This window comes from Miscanthus floridulus, chromosome 9 (assembly GCF_019320115.1).
Source record: "Miscanthus floridulus cultivar M001 chromosome 9, ASM1932011v1, whole genome shotgun sequence".
NCBI classification, from domain to species: Eukaryota; Viridiplantae; Streptophyta; class Magnoliopsida; order Poales; family Poaceae; genus Miscanthus; species Miscanthus floridulus.
In genome coordinates this window covers 141,252,776-141,269,038 of record NC_089588.1, presented here as the reverse complement: position 1 = coordinate 141,269,038, position 16,263 = coordinate 141,252,776, and the positions used below count along the sequence as shown (strand labels likewise).

Below are 16,263 nucleotides of genomic sequence, written 5' to 3'. Positions count from 1 at the left end.
TGTTTTGGATAATCATTATCTTGTTGTTTCTCCATTGTCCTCGTCTATCCCGACTTTGGGAGTAGGTCTTGGTTGTATCAAGTTGCTCTTAACCATGTATCCCTAGATCTCCGTGTGGCTTAGTATTCGAAGTCGTGTAATCTTTCGTGTAGTCCCTGATCTATGGAATGTAACCGTGTTTCCCCTTTTCTGCTTCCAGTTTCGAATCTCGGGACGAGATTCTTTTTAAGGGGGGTTGGTTGTAACACCCCGGTGTTACGATCCTTTTTAGCACCGCGATTTAGACCTAAGCCAAAAATTTTCGCAACGAGTTTCTCAGAATTTTTTTTAAAAGGTACTTGATGCGATAAGCGAATCCCATGTAAACGTTGAAGTTAATTTACGCAGTGAATATAAATATTTTAGGAGTGGCCGATAGTGATTTTTAGCAAGTAAATGACGGAGGGTCTGTTCTGTTAGACTAAGCATAAAAATCGACTTTTATTAATTTAACATACTAGAGGCGATAAGGGAATCCTGCGTGGCTTAGTTTCGTGGACTCAAATTAACACTTGAGTTAAATTACGCAGTGCATAGAAATAAATTGGGATGTCAACCGACGATGACGAGAGTTTCCCTTTTGGCGGTAAAAATCTATCCTCTCTGTAGAAGTTGACCGACGTTGCTTCCTCGCTCTCTCTCACGCGTTTGTATTCCATGTCTCCTTGGCTTGGCCTCTGTCTGCACCAGTCTTGCCTCGGTCTTGTCTGTCTCTGATTTGCTCGTTCGAGCCAGCAACCGACGTGCCTGCGCTAGCACGTCTGCCTCTGTCGGTCACGCTGCATCGTCATACCTTGTCTCCTCGTCGTGCTGGCGTGCTCGCACCAGTTCTCATTTACTCTGCTCGTCCTTGCCTACTTTGTCTGTATCGGCTTTATCTCTGCGCTGCCCTGGCTTCGCATTCAAGTGAGTGCTCTGCCTCTGTCTCCGTTGCTTTTCTGAGCCGAGCATCCGCCTGGGCGGCGTCCGCAGTCGCCGCGCCTCCCATCGCACTCGGCTTCGCCGCCTCCCCTGCTCTCCCTTCCATGCGCCCGTGTGCTGAAGCGCTGCTCCGCTGCTCCAAGCGCTCCTGCCATGGCTGCGCCGTTGGTGCCGGTTCTCCTCCGCGCGAGCACACCCGCGCCCCTTGCCGCGCTGGACCAGAGCCTGGGCGCTGCTCCTCCCGGGTGCCCGCAGCCGCCCATACCCGGAGCTCCGCCGGTCCGCGCACCTCCTCGCGCCTTCCCCGCAGCTCCGCAGTCGCAGCGTCCCTCCATGGCTGCGCCTGTAGTCGCCCATGCCAGCGCTGTCGTGAGGCCGCGCCTCATGCCGCCGTCGTCCGGCCCCCTCGCGGGTACGCGTGCGCATGAGAATCCCGCGCCGTTCCCCTCCGCGGCTGCTCCTGTTCCTCCGTAGCCGCAGCGCCGTCTCCAATCGCGCCTTGGCTGCATCACGGTGCAGCGTCTCGTGCCGAACCGGTGGCTTCTCCGGCGCGTCTCCTTCCATGCCCGAGCCGCCTCACCAGCCGCGACTACCACGCCCTGGAGCGCTGCCGTGCTCCTCCCGCTCGCCGAGCCGTGCACGGCTCCGTCGTGCCTCGCCGGTCCGTCCGCGCCAAGCTCTGCCACCACCTCGCCGCCGGCGAGTCCTCTTGTGGCCGGTGGAATGCTGCCCCGACTGGGGCTCTGTTTTGGAGACGAGGAAGGGTATGGGTCCAAGAAGCAGTGTTATACATGGTTCTTATTGCAAACTACGTCACTCACGTAAATAGTGCGTTGTACCGCGATCCGATTTAGAGAAAGTGCAGGGGTCATTTTGCAATTTTGCAGCGGCATCAGCCTACTGGGCTGGCCTGGTGCCTTCTGGGCCGCGCGCCCTCGTTTGGCTTGGCTGGGCCGCTGCCCCACGCCGTGCCTGGGCTGGCCGCGCTGGGCTATTTCGCTGTCGTCGCGCCGGGCCGATTTGATTGGGCCACTGGCTGCGCGCCCCGCTGGGCCGCGCCTGGCTGACAGGCCGCGCGCGCAGCTGCTGGGCCAGTTGTGCCACCAGCCCTCTGCTATTTTTATGTTATTTTCTAATTGAATGATGAATCAGATTTGTAAAATCAACATACAATTGTGTAGGTGTCTAAAAATAGTGAAACCAGTTTTGTTGAGTTCCTAAAATCAGGATATACCTATTAGTGTAATTCGTTCACATAGTTTGATGATATTTTTAGGAGCTATATAATTAAATTGGGATACTTAATATTGTAAAAATATAACTTATATGAATTGTTGGGATAAATCGGCGATATTGTTGAATATGAAATCTTTATCGTAGGTTTCTAGCAATATTAGCTGCTCACTGTAATTTTTGTAGCTCTAGAATAATTAGTTGCTAGATAAATAATAATGTCCTATTGCGAATAAAGAAACACCGTTGGTTTATATAACTAAAATAGTTGTTGGGAAATAACGCCTTATCCGACAACGGGTAGATGTAGCCTAAGTACGGTCGTCGTTAGAACTAGCCCGTTAACTCGAGGGGCGTAAGTCGTATTTTACGAGTCACAATTTCAGTTGATTAATTATATCTTTGCATTGCATCGCATGCATATCATATAGGTACGATGATGGATCAAAGGATCGATTGAAGGATGATGTGGATGATCTGAAGATGCAGCTACTAACTTTTTAATATATCTTACCCAGGCAAGCCACGATGCACAACCCCTACTTTCTGCAGTTTAATTAATATTTGTGCATTAAGTTTAAGGAGTTGAATGAAACCCACTTGCATATATATCTTTATTCCTATGAGTCTTACTAGTATGACAGTATCGTGTAGAATGCTATGCTACAGGACTCCGGTAGAAGTCGAGTGATTGCCTGTCACTCGCGAGAGATAGGAAATATATTATTGGCTTACTATCACTTGGAAAATAATAAATGTTGGAAAGGAAAATGATGACCGGGCAGGGATATGGTTTGGGTATTGGTGGGTGTAAGAAGTTGTGTCGCCGCGGAGGCGGGTCACAGCTTGGTTACACCGTTTCTCCCTGTCTGGTCAGTTAAGGACCGATCGTGCATATGACTCTAGGCAGGTCACAGACTTATTATCTCGAGCACATACTTGTGTATGGGCGCTTGGAAGACTTGTTGCTCTCTTGTCGCGGATCCGGCTCTTTCCGGACCGACTGTCAGTGTTTGTTTTTGGTGGAGGAGGTCCTTGCACCGCACTGAGTCCGGGACTCAGAGGCGGGGGCTTGGAGTCCCAGTTTGGACGGGGACCTGGACACCCGGGACAGGAGAGTGATGGGTTGGTCCTGCTTGTGCCCGGGGTACAAGCGGGGCGTGTGTTTTCGGGGTACCCAGCTGGGGGCATTGATTCGCGAATCGCCGGACTATCCGGTACGGCTTGTCTACGGTTTAGCATCGTAGTAAGAACTGAAAGATGAAAGATGGAAGATGGACAAAGGAAATCTGATTGCTTACCACTTGCTTGAAAGTAGCACAGGTGCTTACTTAGAAGGGTTAGTTAATGAACCAATGCGGCTATTAATAAAAATCAAATATAAGGACGCACGCTTAGTAATGCTTCTGCAAATGCAACCCACAAACCAGATAGCCTTGCATATTCTTGGAGTCTTTTCTTTTCTCCTATCGGGTTAGTCTTGCTGAGTACAATTGAGTACTCAGGGTTTTATTCCCCCTGTTGCAGGTAACAGGTGGACGCTTGAGCTGACCTTTGTGTGTGGATTCCTCCTGGTGGGCTCAGAGAGGATTTCCTTTACGCTGCGATCGTAGTTGCTATTTATAACTCTCACCAAATGCTTTTATAAATGAAAGTTTCATAATCTATTGCCGTAGTCTATATATCAATACTTCATCATGTCATTAATAGATGTTTATTTCCGCTGTAACTCTGTTCACATGTTTCTATTCCGCTGTTCAATTAAATTATTTATAACTCTGATAACATGATTTTATTTCGCTATTATATTAATAAATATTATACTCTGATGTTGTATTAACAGTGAGGTAAGAAATGGTTACGAATGATGTAAGCTTTATTCTCTCATTTGTGATCCTGATGGAAAAATGTGGATTTTCGGGTTCTCCCCTGGGGTGTGTCCGACGGAACCGAGTAATCTAGTGTTCTCCCTCGAGTGCTTAGTGTCTGATGGAAGACAAGCACTCCTGTGAGACATTATATTAGGCGGTTCTGCCACAAGCCATGTCGACCACCGTCTTGTCCCGCCGCTCCACTAAGCCATTCTGTTGTGGCGAGTACGGCGCGGTGTGGTGTCGTACCACACCCTGATCCGCGCAGTACGCAGCGAACTCCACCGAAGTGAATTCGCCACCGCGATCAGTCCTCAGCGTGCGGAGCTTCTTGCCACTCTTGGCCTCCACGCGCATCTTGAACTTCTTGATCGCCACCGCCGCTTCTTCCTTGCTTGTCAGGAGTTGCAGCCACATGTAGCGACTGCAATCATCCACAAGCAGGAGGAAGTACCGCCGACCACAGTTTGTGGCTAGCGTGATCGGCCCGTAGAGGTCGCCGTGGATGAGCTCGAGAGCATCCGACATGCGATACTTAACCACCTTTGGGAATGGTAGCCTCCTCTGCTTCTCGGCCAGCCAGCTATCACACAGCTCACCTCCGTGCTTGATGTGGGGTAGCCCTCGGACCATGTTCTCCAGCCGACCAAGCGCGTTGAAGCTGAGATGTCCGAACCGGGCATGCCATAGCCACGGCTCCTCGGTGTGACTTGCCGCTAGGCACACCAACTGCTCTACCTTCAGGTCGAGCAGGTACAACTGGTTCTAGGACCTCTTTACCTTGGCAAGAAGTCTCTACTCCCAGTCCCTGATCCTAAGGACACCGTCCTTGATCAGTACCTCGCTCCTACGCTCATCTAGCTGGCCAATGCTGATGATGCTGGAATGCAGCTGCGCGATGTAATATACATCCGTTAGTGCGCGATGCTCCCCATTCTAGCATCTGAAGATGATGGTGCCGCGCCCTCGGATAGCCACCCTTGAGCCGTCTCCAAACTTCACCGTACCGGTAACATCGTCGTCGAGCTCGGAGAAGGCTTCCTTGGAGCCCATCATGTGGTTGCTGGCACCAGAGTCCAGGTACCACCGCTGCTCTTGGTCGATGCCCACACATCTGAGGTGGACTTGGGCGCGTGGTTCGTCGAGGTTGACAGCCTTCAGGGCCTTCCCAGGTCCTTCGTCCGCAGTGCATAGAACGTCGCCATTAGAATAGTGGCCTCATCCTGATCATCAGCTTACGCTAGATGAGCCTCAGCCTCCTTCTCCTGCTTCTGATTCGGGCACTCCCATGCCCAATGGCCGGTCTTCCCGTAGCGCCGGTAGGCGTTGTGGTCGACCTTCTTCTTCTCTGAAGAAGCCTTGCCACGGCGCTTGCCATCGCCACCGCGGCTGGAGGAGGCTACCCTAGAGTTCCTCCGAGCATCCCACTCCTCCTCTGTCAGCAGCAGCTTGCCGCTATCCTTTGTTGTTGTCGCCTGCTCCAGGCGCTTGTCCACCGCCCGCAGATGGCCTGTCACATCCTCAATGGTGAGGGTGGACAAGTCCAGCATCGTCTCTATGGAGAGAACGATCTGGATGTACTTTGCTGGCACGAAGTGGAGGTACTTGGAGAATGCCTCCTCTTCGTCGATGGTGACACCGTGGCTCTTCAGCTTGCTGATGAGCGTCTGCAGGCGGAGGGAGAAGTCCTCCACCGATTCACCATCCTTGAACTTGAGGTTGGCGTACTCCTACTTCAGAAGCTGGGCCGTTGCCTTCTTTGCGCGGTAGGAACCGACGCGCATCGCGGCAATGGCCTTCCACGCCTCCTTAGCAGAGCTCTTCGCCCCCAACGGCTCCCTGTACTCCGCCGGTATAGCAACGAGGATAGCTTCCAACGCTGACATGTCATCTTCTTCATTGTCGGTGCCCTTGTCAACAACATTCCAGAGCTATCGGGCTCTAAGCTTGACCTTTATGGTCACCGACCACTCTCCATAGTTGGTGCGAGTCAGCGTCGGCCAACTGGTGCCGCTGACCTCCCGCACCGTGCGAACAACGACCTCCTGTCATGGCTGTGCAGCCACAGCAGTGCCACTACTGTCGCCCATCTCCGAACCGTTCGTCATCACCCGCGGTTAGTCCGGCGATGGCACTTGTACAGGGCTCCGATACCACTTGTTAGCCCACAGGAACATCGGCTTAGGTGAGTCGACCACTCACCAGTCTTGCTGAACACCCGCTAGTGTTGCGAGCACACACACTAGCTATGCCGACCATGAACAAGCATTGTCCGACCACACACTATGACTAGAGGTAGAAGAAGAGGGGAGAACAGAGCACACACACAGCAGAGACACCAGTGTTGGCCGGTGCCCTATATAGCAGATGGCAAATCTAAACTCTCTTTGTTGAGTTGCAGTGGCAAACTATATATACATCTCTACCCTATCTAGTCCTAGTACAGCTACCCTGCTGTAACAGTGACTAGATAACACAGCAGGGCTGACTCTGACGCCTGCCTCTGCATGTGGCTACAGTGCGGTAGGTGAGCTGTTCAGCGCCTGCCTCTACAATGGCTACAGTACCGCAGCAGGGAGCCATTGCGGCGCCGCCTTCCCCTGCCATGCGTTCATACAAGCAAGCAGTAGATTGTCTAACATGTAATGCTCGGACAGACCTACCATAGGAGGAAGCGCACTCGTGGCTAGGAACGCGGCATGCAGCCCGTGCGCCTGCCAACTCTCGCGATCAGCTGAGACCACGCCAGCAGGCGCGGTCACGACTGGTCACCATGCATGGTCACCATGGATCACCCGCAGGACTTGCCTTTCTATGTTTAGCTTGTGTCAGTTCAGTGTTAGTGGCTGAGTGTTAATCGTTTGAGCTATATGTACTCATTAGTTGGGAAATAAGAAGATCAGCTGGAGATTGATTACAATCTCTCCCGCTCACTTGTGCTCTGGCTCTCTCTCCCACGCACTGTCCACTGACGCCGGCCAACAGGACGGCATCACAACCTCGCCACTGCCGGGATCCCAAACGTCGGCCTCCTGTCTTCCACTTGTATTACCTGTGCAGTAACTCCGGTGCTAACAGACAACCTTCAAATTGTTCACACAATTCCATCAGAAAATATGTTACTATAAGTACTACATGTGAAACAAAGTATCTACTGATAGTGCACAATAGCATAGTAACAAAAGTTACACGGTACATTAGATGCATACTTGGTCCCATTATGATAAAAGCAATAGAAGTCTCTTTGTAAATAAAAATTGTAAGTGCATATGGTCAATAAAAGTTGCATCAGGAACCCATTGTCGCCAAGAATACTCTGTAACATCCACGTACCGCCCTTGCATCAGCTTTCTCCAAATTAACACCATGATCAACATCATGTGCTCTAACAAATGTCTTCACATTTGGGAAATAATTATTCAATGCCCAGACAGCTCTGTAGGTAATTGCAGCAGCACAAGCTCTTTCAACTCCAACTTTGTGCAGTACCTATTAAAATTCAATTCAGAACAGTACTCTCAACAAGCTAAATGTGATATTAAAATATAACCCAACTATCTCCTACCTCTCTGCTTCTAGCATCATCAAAATACACTGGAAGCTCATCAATCACATGCCCAACTGCAACCCGATCGCTGAAAAAGAATAAGTGCATAAGGAAAAGGAGAATTTGGATGACCTAACCACTAAGGTGGATAAATTGAACACGGACGATTTGGTTGCAAAGGAAGGTTAAGACATGCAACCATCACACTGCTGGTCTTGCCAGCATTTTCCTGAATTCCTGGAAGAGCCTGCCTGAAAGTTTGTTTTATTTTGCGGATTTAATACATTCCAACTGCAGTCCCACATTGGCCTAGAATACGGTATCAACCATTTGTACATGACGTAAACTGTACACAGTAACTTGCAGACTTAAATTTGCATAGGTTCATGCAGCCACACTTCATGGCTAAACATTAATTCAGAACAAACGCTTAGTTCCTGAATAGCTGGCCAAAGTTTCTATGAAATTCAGGTTATTGCAAGATGCACCTTACCTTCTAACATCAAGTGCAACAAAAGGAACTAACTGCTCTTGCAGGAGTTGCACAGGGGTGATCTAGTAAGGGGAAAAAAATCTCTATCAGGATCTGTCCAACGTGGAAAAATTGTAGTGTGTGACAACCTGCATAATGGTAAGTCTAAATTGATAGTCTAGCCATGGCCATTGTGCCCATGGAAAAAATCAATCATGAGACCTACAAAGCACACAAAAGAAATTCTAGAATAGACAGGCCATCATTTTCACTCCACTATGCACTTCCAAGCTGTTTAACGCACTGCCTCAAGCAACAATAAAAATCATGTTTCAAATCACATGGACCTGGAGATAGATTGTAATTCTTCGCATTCTTTAGGTTATCTGAGTGGGAAATGTATGTCCTACAAATAACTGTTTTATCTTTATGTCATTCCTTGGTTCTTTAAGTTTACTACTTCTAAAGTAAACAACCATGCCGAAAGTAAATGGTCGTATGCAAGATGAAGACAACTTACACTGGCAAGGTGCTACTGCTGCATATGCATAGAAGAGAGAGCAGCAATAGCTTCAAAACCCAGCAAGCAGCAACTAATGACCCCTTCCTCACAGTGGCCTGAAAATCAGCAACAATGGCTCCTAAGCACACACATATATTCAGAAAATGCAACTGCAGTCTGTACACACCATGTATCAAGCACACATTGGATTCTATTTCCAAACCACATAGTATCAAGATACTCTCAGCCAGACATTTTGGAATCCACCACGTTTATTAACTGAATATATTGCGGTCATTCACAGCGAAGTGGAATCATCCAAACATGTATAGGTGAAATAACTGAGCGGGTTCCTTAACCCAATTACCACTAATCTAAACAGCATCAGATTCTCAATAGGAAGCTTTTTATCAGCACGGAGGCACACATGAACTGTAAGTAGAAAGCATTTAGCCCATGCCCATAAATATTGAACCTCTTATGCATGTTGAAGGCACACCTAACAACGATTCAAAACTAGAAACCAATAACATGAAATAATCTTTATTTTCTTATTTTGGGAGAATAAGCAACGTTGTGCAGTCCTTCAACTCTATCCACAACCATCTGAATATTTTCATGTATGTAAATCATCATATATGAAATACAGAAAATGCTCTAAACTTAGAATTGTGATTGCGTTACTGAACCCACTCGTTTAGAAGTTTGAATCTTGTTTATCTGAAGAAACAATGCAGGTGACGTATTGCTTCACTATGACTACCCAGCACCTCCTTGCTGCTATTGCCAGCCTGCCTTGCTGATATGGACCTGCATGCTGGACCACTCTTATGCTACTGGCTGCTTAACTGATGGGGCTCAGGCAGCACAGAATAAACAACATAGGTGATTAGATTTCATTATTCGATGCACCTGCAGTTCAAACTTGCTTTTTGCGAAATAAATCAACAAAACAAAAATAATTCTAAAAATATAGTAAAAAGTCACAAAATTCAACCAAATTTTAACATGTACTTTAAAGCACTGTAGCAACCCTAAAGAAAAAATCTGGGAGCAAAAATAAAAAAAATTCTTTGCCGAGTGCCAGACCTGGCACTCGGCAAAGGGGGTCTTTGCTGAGTGCCAGAGACAGGGCACTTGGCAAAGAAAAAAAATAAAAAATAAATAAAAAACCTTTGCCGAGTGCCGGCCCGTGGCACTCGACAAAGGACCTAACATCAAAATGGGCCCCGCACAACCGCTCCCCGCCGCCTACGCGCCACCGCCGCCGCCGCACCTGCGCCGCCGCCCGCGCCCGCGCCGCCCGCACGCGCTGCCCGCGTGCGCTGCCCCGGCGCCCCACCCCGCGCTACCCCGCCGCCCGCGCGCGCTTGCCCCAGCGCCCCACCCCGCGCCGCCGCTGCACACGCGCGCTGCCCCGACGCCGGCATCAAGCCCCGCCCCGACCCTCCCCGCCGCCGATTTGCGCCGCGCCGCGTCCGGCCCCGCTTCCCGCCGCCGCGACCGGCGAAGAGCGCCGCACCCGGCCCTGCCTGCTGCTGCCCCGCCGCTCCCCGCCCCGCCACGCCCCACCGAACAACTGGTGTAGAAGGAGGAAGAAGGGGGAGAGGAAGGAGGAAGGAGAGGAAGGAGGAAGGAGGAAGAAGAGGAAGGAGAGGAAGAAGAAGGAGAGGAAGAAGAGTAGAAGGAGGAGGAGCCTGGGAGGAGAGGAAAGAGGAGGAGAAAGGGAGGAGAAGAAGGAGGAGGCCGGGAGGAGAGGGAAGAGGAGGTTGCCTTCCCGTTCCGTTCCCAGCGCCATCTTCCCCGTGTTCCCGTCTCGTCGACGCCTCTGCCGCCAAGGTATAATGATGTGCCATTGTGATTGTCGGCCTTTGAGCCGTTGTGATTGTCGACCTTCGAGCCGTTGTGATTATCGGCCTTCGAGCCGTTGTGATTGTCGGCCTTGGAGCCGTTGTGATTGTCAGCCTTCGTGCCGTTGTTTTTTGCAGATTTTGGAAACCTCCCCGTGTAGGGGAGGTGCTGCCAAAATTTAGAATTGACCCAAATCTATTTGTTTTCATGCAGGTGAAGGAACTGTCTGAGCAGAGCCGGAGCACCTTGGCTACACCGATCATCTTCCTCGGTGTTGCGGGTCTGCCTGCACCGCCTCGCCTCGCCACTGCACCGACTCGCCACCACCCCGCTAGCCTAACTCCACCGACACCCTAGGTATAACCCCTCTTTTGCGTACCTTGGTCATAGATCGCGTAACCAAGTTAGGCGTCTCCCGTCTGAAAGAGATAAGGTTGGTGGTATGCATATCTTTGCATATCTACGGCCGTATCTTTTTCAGATTGTCCATGTTATTTGGACAGCCCGCAGATGCGTAGATGAGTTTAGTTTCCATGGTCCGCTCCGATCCGAGACAAGGTTTCGGTATTACATCCCCGTTGTTCTCCGGATACACACTCTCCCTGCCAAGACGTGTATCGGGAGAACAACGGGGAGGTGCTGCCGAAATTATGTCTGGGATAGGAGCAGACCATGGTAACTAACCTCATCTACGCATCCGCGGGTGGGATGAGGACCTATCCTCACCTATTAGACAGTATGAAAGTCGTGTAGATGTAGTTGATGGTTGCATTACTCACTGGCATTTTAGAGGATGGATGACCGTCAATGGATGTACACGGGCTGGAAAAGTCACATGGAGTACACAGATGAATGGTTTCGCAAGACCGAGGCTTTTTTGAACAAGGCATTTGTCAAGGCTTTGTCATCACATCTGCTAGAGCCGTGTCCCTGCTCCAAATGTGCAAACAGGAGAAGGATAAATAGGGTCGACATGGGTAAACATCTTGTGAAGAATGGATATATGCCGGGCTACACCCGGTGGATCTACCATGGTGAAGCCCATCGTACGAGAGAGGAGGTGGTGAGACCACGCGTCGAAGCTTTTGATGATGATGCCGGTGTACCAGACTTGTTAGATGATGTTCACCAAGCACTCGGCGTTGACGAACGCGAGAAGGAGGAGATGGAGGCAGCCACAAAGGCTTTCTACGAGATGATGAACTCTGCTCAGAAGCCCCTTTACGATGGGTCCTCGATGTCTGAACTTGACGCCATCGGACGCTTGATGGCGTTGAAGTCCGAGTTAAACATCAGTCGAGACGGCTTCGATAAGATGTTGATCGTGATTGGCACCCTGCTTCCGGAGGGCCACATTCTGCCAAAAGAGCATGTACGATTCACAGAAGCTCCTTCGGGCACTTAAGATGCCGTATGAGCAGATACATGCTTGTCCAAAGGGGTGCATCCTATTCTGGAAAGAACATATGGACGCAAAGTACTGTCCAAAGTGTGAATCGTCTAGGTACCTAGAGACAGACTCTGGTGATGGTTAGAAGAGTCAGACGACAATCCCAGTGAAGATCATACGACGCCTTTCGTTCCTATCGAGGATCCAACGGCTATTCATGAACGAGGAATCCGCGAAACAGATGACATGGCACAAAAATAGAAAACAGTACAGTCCGGAGAAGATGGTGCATCCAGCCGATGGTGAAGCATGGAAACACTTCGATGACATATATCGTGAAAAAGCTGGAGAGGCTCGTAATGTACGTGTTGCGTTGGCAACAGACAGGTTCAATCCTTATGGAATGATGGCTGCCCCATACACATGTTGGCCCGTGTTCGTTATCCCCCTCAATCTCCCCCCCCCCCGGTGTCTCCTTTGAATGACATAACATATTCTTGTCGTTGATAATTCCTGGACACCCGAGGAGTAATATGGGTGTGTTCATGGAGCCGGTGATTGATGAATTGATCCATGCTTGGGAGGTAGGGGTATGGACATACGACAGAGCTACAAAGACAAGCTTCAAAATGCACGTTTGGTACCAGTACTCCATGCATGACTTCCTCGTGTATGGTTATTCAGCGGTTGGTGTGTTCACGGGAAGTTCCCATGCCCAGTATGCAAGGAAGCTTTGAGGTTCATCTGGTTACGGAAGGGTGGCAGGTATTCGTTGTTCGACGCACATCGGCAATTCCTCCCTTCTGAGCATCCATTCAGACAAGACATCAAGAACTTTACGAAAGGTGTCATAGTGACAGACCCTCCACTGCGGATGATGACTGGTGCCGAGGTTCATGCGCAGATAGATGCTCTCATGTCCACTCCAGATGGTGGGTTTGTGGGATATGGTGAGCAACATATGTGGACACATAAGTCAGGATTGACGAGGCTCCCCTATTTCGATGACCTTCTTCTACCACATAACATCGATGTAATGCACACCGAGAAGAATGTCGCCGAGGCACTTTGGGGAACACTCATGGACACTGAAAAGTCTAAGGACAACACTAAGGCTAGAGTGGACCTGGCAACGTTATGTGATAGACCAAAGCAAGAGATGCAGCCTCCTAGAGGCAACAAGACATGGAGGCGGCCTAAGGTCGATTTCGTCTTGACCAGGGATCAGAGGAGGGAAGTACTTCAATGGATCCAAACGCTAATGTTCCCTGATGGGTATGCAGCGAATCTGAGGAGGGGAGTCAACTTAGGCACTCTGCGAGTTAACGGGATGAAGAGTCATGACTTCCACATCTGGATTGAGCGGCTTCTTCCAGCGATGGTTCGAGGCTATGTCCCTGATCATATATGGCAAGTGCTTGCAGAGTTGAGCTATTTCTTTCACCAGCTTTGTGCAAAGCAGCTTGACCGGTCCGTCGTTCGTGACTTGGAAAAAGCGGCACCTGTGTTGGTCTGTAAGTTGGAGAAGATCTTTCCACCCGGCTTCTTCTTGCCGATGCAGCATTTGATTGTGCACCTCCCCTATGAGGCACATATGGGGGGGCCCGTGCAGGTCCGGTGGTGCTATCCAATCGAGAGATGTCTGAAGACTGTTCGAACAAAATGTAGAAATAAGGCCAAAATCGAGGCTTCCATTGCAGAGGAAACCGTTAGGGAGGAGGTGGGAACCTTCACACAGAAATACTACAAACCGAACCTCCTTCCTAGTGTGCATAATCCACCCCCTCGTTACAATGCTGGCGAAAATGAATCGAAGCTCAGCCTTTTCTAAGGGCAGCTCGGAAGCGCAAGTGCATCGACCTCTAAGCAATTGAAAAATGAAGAGTGGCGCAGTATCATGCTGTATGTGTTGACCAACCTTGTCGAGGTGCAGCCGTTCATTAGGTAAGTTCTCAACCCCCTTGTTTCGATACGCCGTCACACTATTTCGCATCCAAACCCCTTATTTCTCTTTGGTACAGGGAATTCACTTGTCAAACCTGGCAAGGACGAAGGGATCCAACCCTGCAGGAAACTGATACCCTTCTTTCAAAGGGTGCGCGACCAGGGAGGCCCGATTTCATTTCTTGGTTCAAACGGAAGGCCCAAACTGATGTTACTATAAGTGACGAGTTAAGACAGGTTGCAAACGGCTGTGCCATTAGGATCAAGTCATTTAACGGCTACGACGTGAATGGATATCGCTTTCAAACAACATGCTATGAGCAGAGTCGGCCCAATCGAAAGACCACAAATAGCGGAGTTTTAACACCAGGCACTGATGAGGTCCAATATTATGGAAGAATTGAGGAAATCTATGAACTTTCATTTCATGGTTCCAAAGCTCTTAATCCTGTCATATTCAAATGCCACTGGTTTGATCCTGGAGCAACTAGACGGACCCCTAATCTTGGGCTAGTGGAGATTCAACCAGATTCCGTCTACCCAGGAAAAGATGTCTATATTGTGGCTCAACAGGCCTACCAGGTGTATTATATGCCATACACGTGCCAAGACGAAGAGCTTAAGTGTTGGGCTATTGTGCACAAGGTATCACCACATGGTAAACTACCTGCCCCAAATGATGAAGATTACAACTTCAATCCAAGCACATATGAGGGAGAGTTCTTTCAAGAGGAGGGGCTACAAGGAAGCTTTGTGATAGACTTAACCGAAGCGATAGAAATGGAAGTAGACAATGAAAGGGTTGATGATGAGGATGCTGGAGATGAGGTCCAAAATGTGGATGACCTACAAATGCTTGAGCGATTACGTTTAGGCAATGACAATGAAGACAACATTCCTCCTTCAATTAGTGTTGATGATTTGGACAATGTTGATAGCGATGATGAGGCCTATGATCCAGCTAATCCAAATAATGATGATTATTTCTAATAAATGTAATACTAAAGTTGATTATCATTTTGCATCTATTTCTAATTAAGTGTTTTGTAAGCATGAATATTATTGCTAATACATGTAATACTTTTCTTTTTTTTCAGGTGAATCAACAAAGATGGCGGGTGGGCGTCACAGGCCCGTCAGGTCGCTTTACCAAGCGGGGGAGGAGGCCGAGGGGTCGGACACGAGGAGGAGGAGGAACCCGAGGAGCAGGAGGCCCCCGGCACGTCTCCAGGTGTCGGAGGAGGCGGAGCCGGTGACACCCATGGAGAGGGCGCATGAGGAGGAGGAGGAGGAGGAGGTTTCACAGACGCCCCCCGAGGGCGACGAGGAGGAGGCGCCCTTCGACGAGCAGGAGGCATTGGCGGGAGGCATGGGTTCCTCTTCCTCTGCTCCGAGGGTGTACCTGCGAGGTCCCGCGAGCCTCCCTGCTTTTCCGCTTCCTCACCGCCGCCCAGTGATTCGCCCTAAAGGGCAAAAGTAAGTAAACTTGACATTTTATTTGCCCCTACTTCATATGATAAGTTCAAACAAAGATGAACTACTAATTTTTCTTAATCACATGTGCAGGAACTGGGTGGTTGTGTCCGGTGCTGGTGCATGCACCCCCAATGGCATCCTGGGTCTTCTGTGCAGGCAACACTACCCCGGCGTCGTCACGTACAAGAACAACACGTTGGCGGCCTGTTCGTTTGACCACTACGCCATCGTCGCTCATACGGAGCCATACCCCAACAAGGCAGCACGGGTCATTGGGGAGTTCTGGGTAAGTCTCCTCGCATAGCATTGCTTCTTTCATTGAACTTTTTCTTTAAAAAATATCCATTCAAATATCGTGTTTGTCTGCAGGCTTATTTCAAATGCGAGGAGGGATTTGAGGGCAGGAAGGATCAGGTGGCGACCAAAGCCTGCAAAAAGCTCGTCGTCGACATGATTCACGAGGCGAAGATCCAGGCCGTTGTCACTTACTACGGGTCGAAGCTTGGACAGAGGGTCAAAAAGGCCGACGCCAGAACCATGGACCTGACCCGGGAGCAGTACATTGAGGTACATGAGAACATCTAGATTGATTCGTTTTGAGAATAAGTAGGTTTAATTCGATCATCTTATATGTCAATTACCGGATGACATGCAGATGATTCCCTGGTGGTGCGGATCGTATCCTGAGGCGTGGGAGAAGATCATGGACAACTGGTTTACGGAGGGGTATGCCTCGATGCACAACGCTGCAAGGGAACGGCGTTTGGAGATGCAAGGACCAGCACACCATCAAGGCAGCCGCAACCTCGCCGGATACAGAGACGCATGGGTACACGAATTCATTTATCTATTCTGATGCTCAATTATGACTGATTTGTAATCTTCTTGATGTCTTTCTCGTAGAGGGCGGCACATCAAGGCCAGGAGTGCTTGGAGTTCCAGGCATGGTGCATGTCCCACAAGGGAAAGGCGACGTCCGACGTCTCCTTCAGCCTGGAGGACGGGCCCTAGGAGTAC

General features: G+C 49.7%; 1 long non-coding RNA gene across 1 annotated transcript; it reads right to left on the bottom strand.

Annotated features, from left to right (window-relative positions):
- Positions 1–7,658: 7,658 nt before the first annotated feature.
- Positions 7,659–9,450, bottom strand: LOC136483132 (uncharacterized). Its single transcript, XR_010765319.1, has 3 exons — positions 9,279–9,450; positions 8,604–8,701; positions 7,659–7,699 (listed from the first exon to the last, which is right to left on the bottom strand). It is a non-coding gene; the product is annotated as an uncharacterized lncRNA (long non-coding RNA).
- Positions 9,451–16,263: the final 6,813 nt, after the last annotated feature.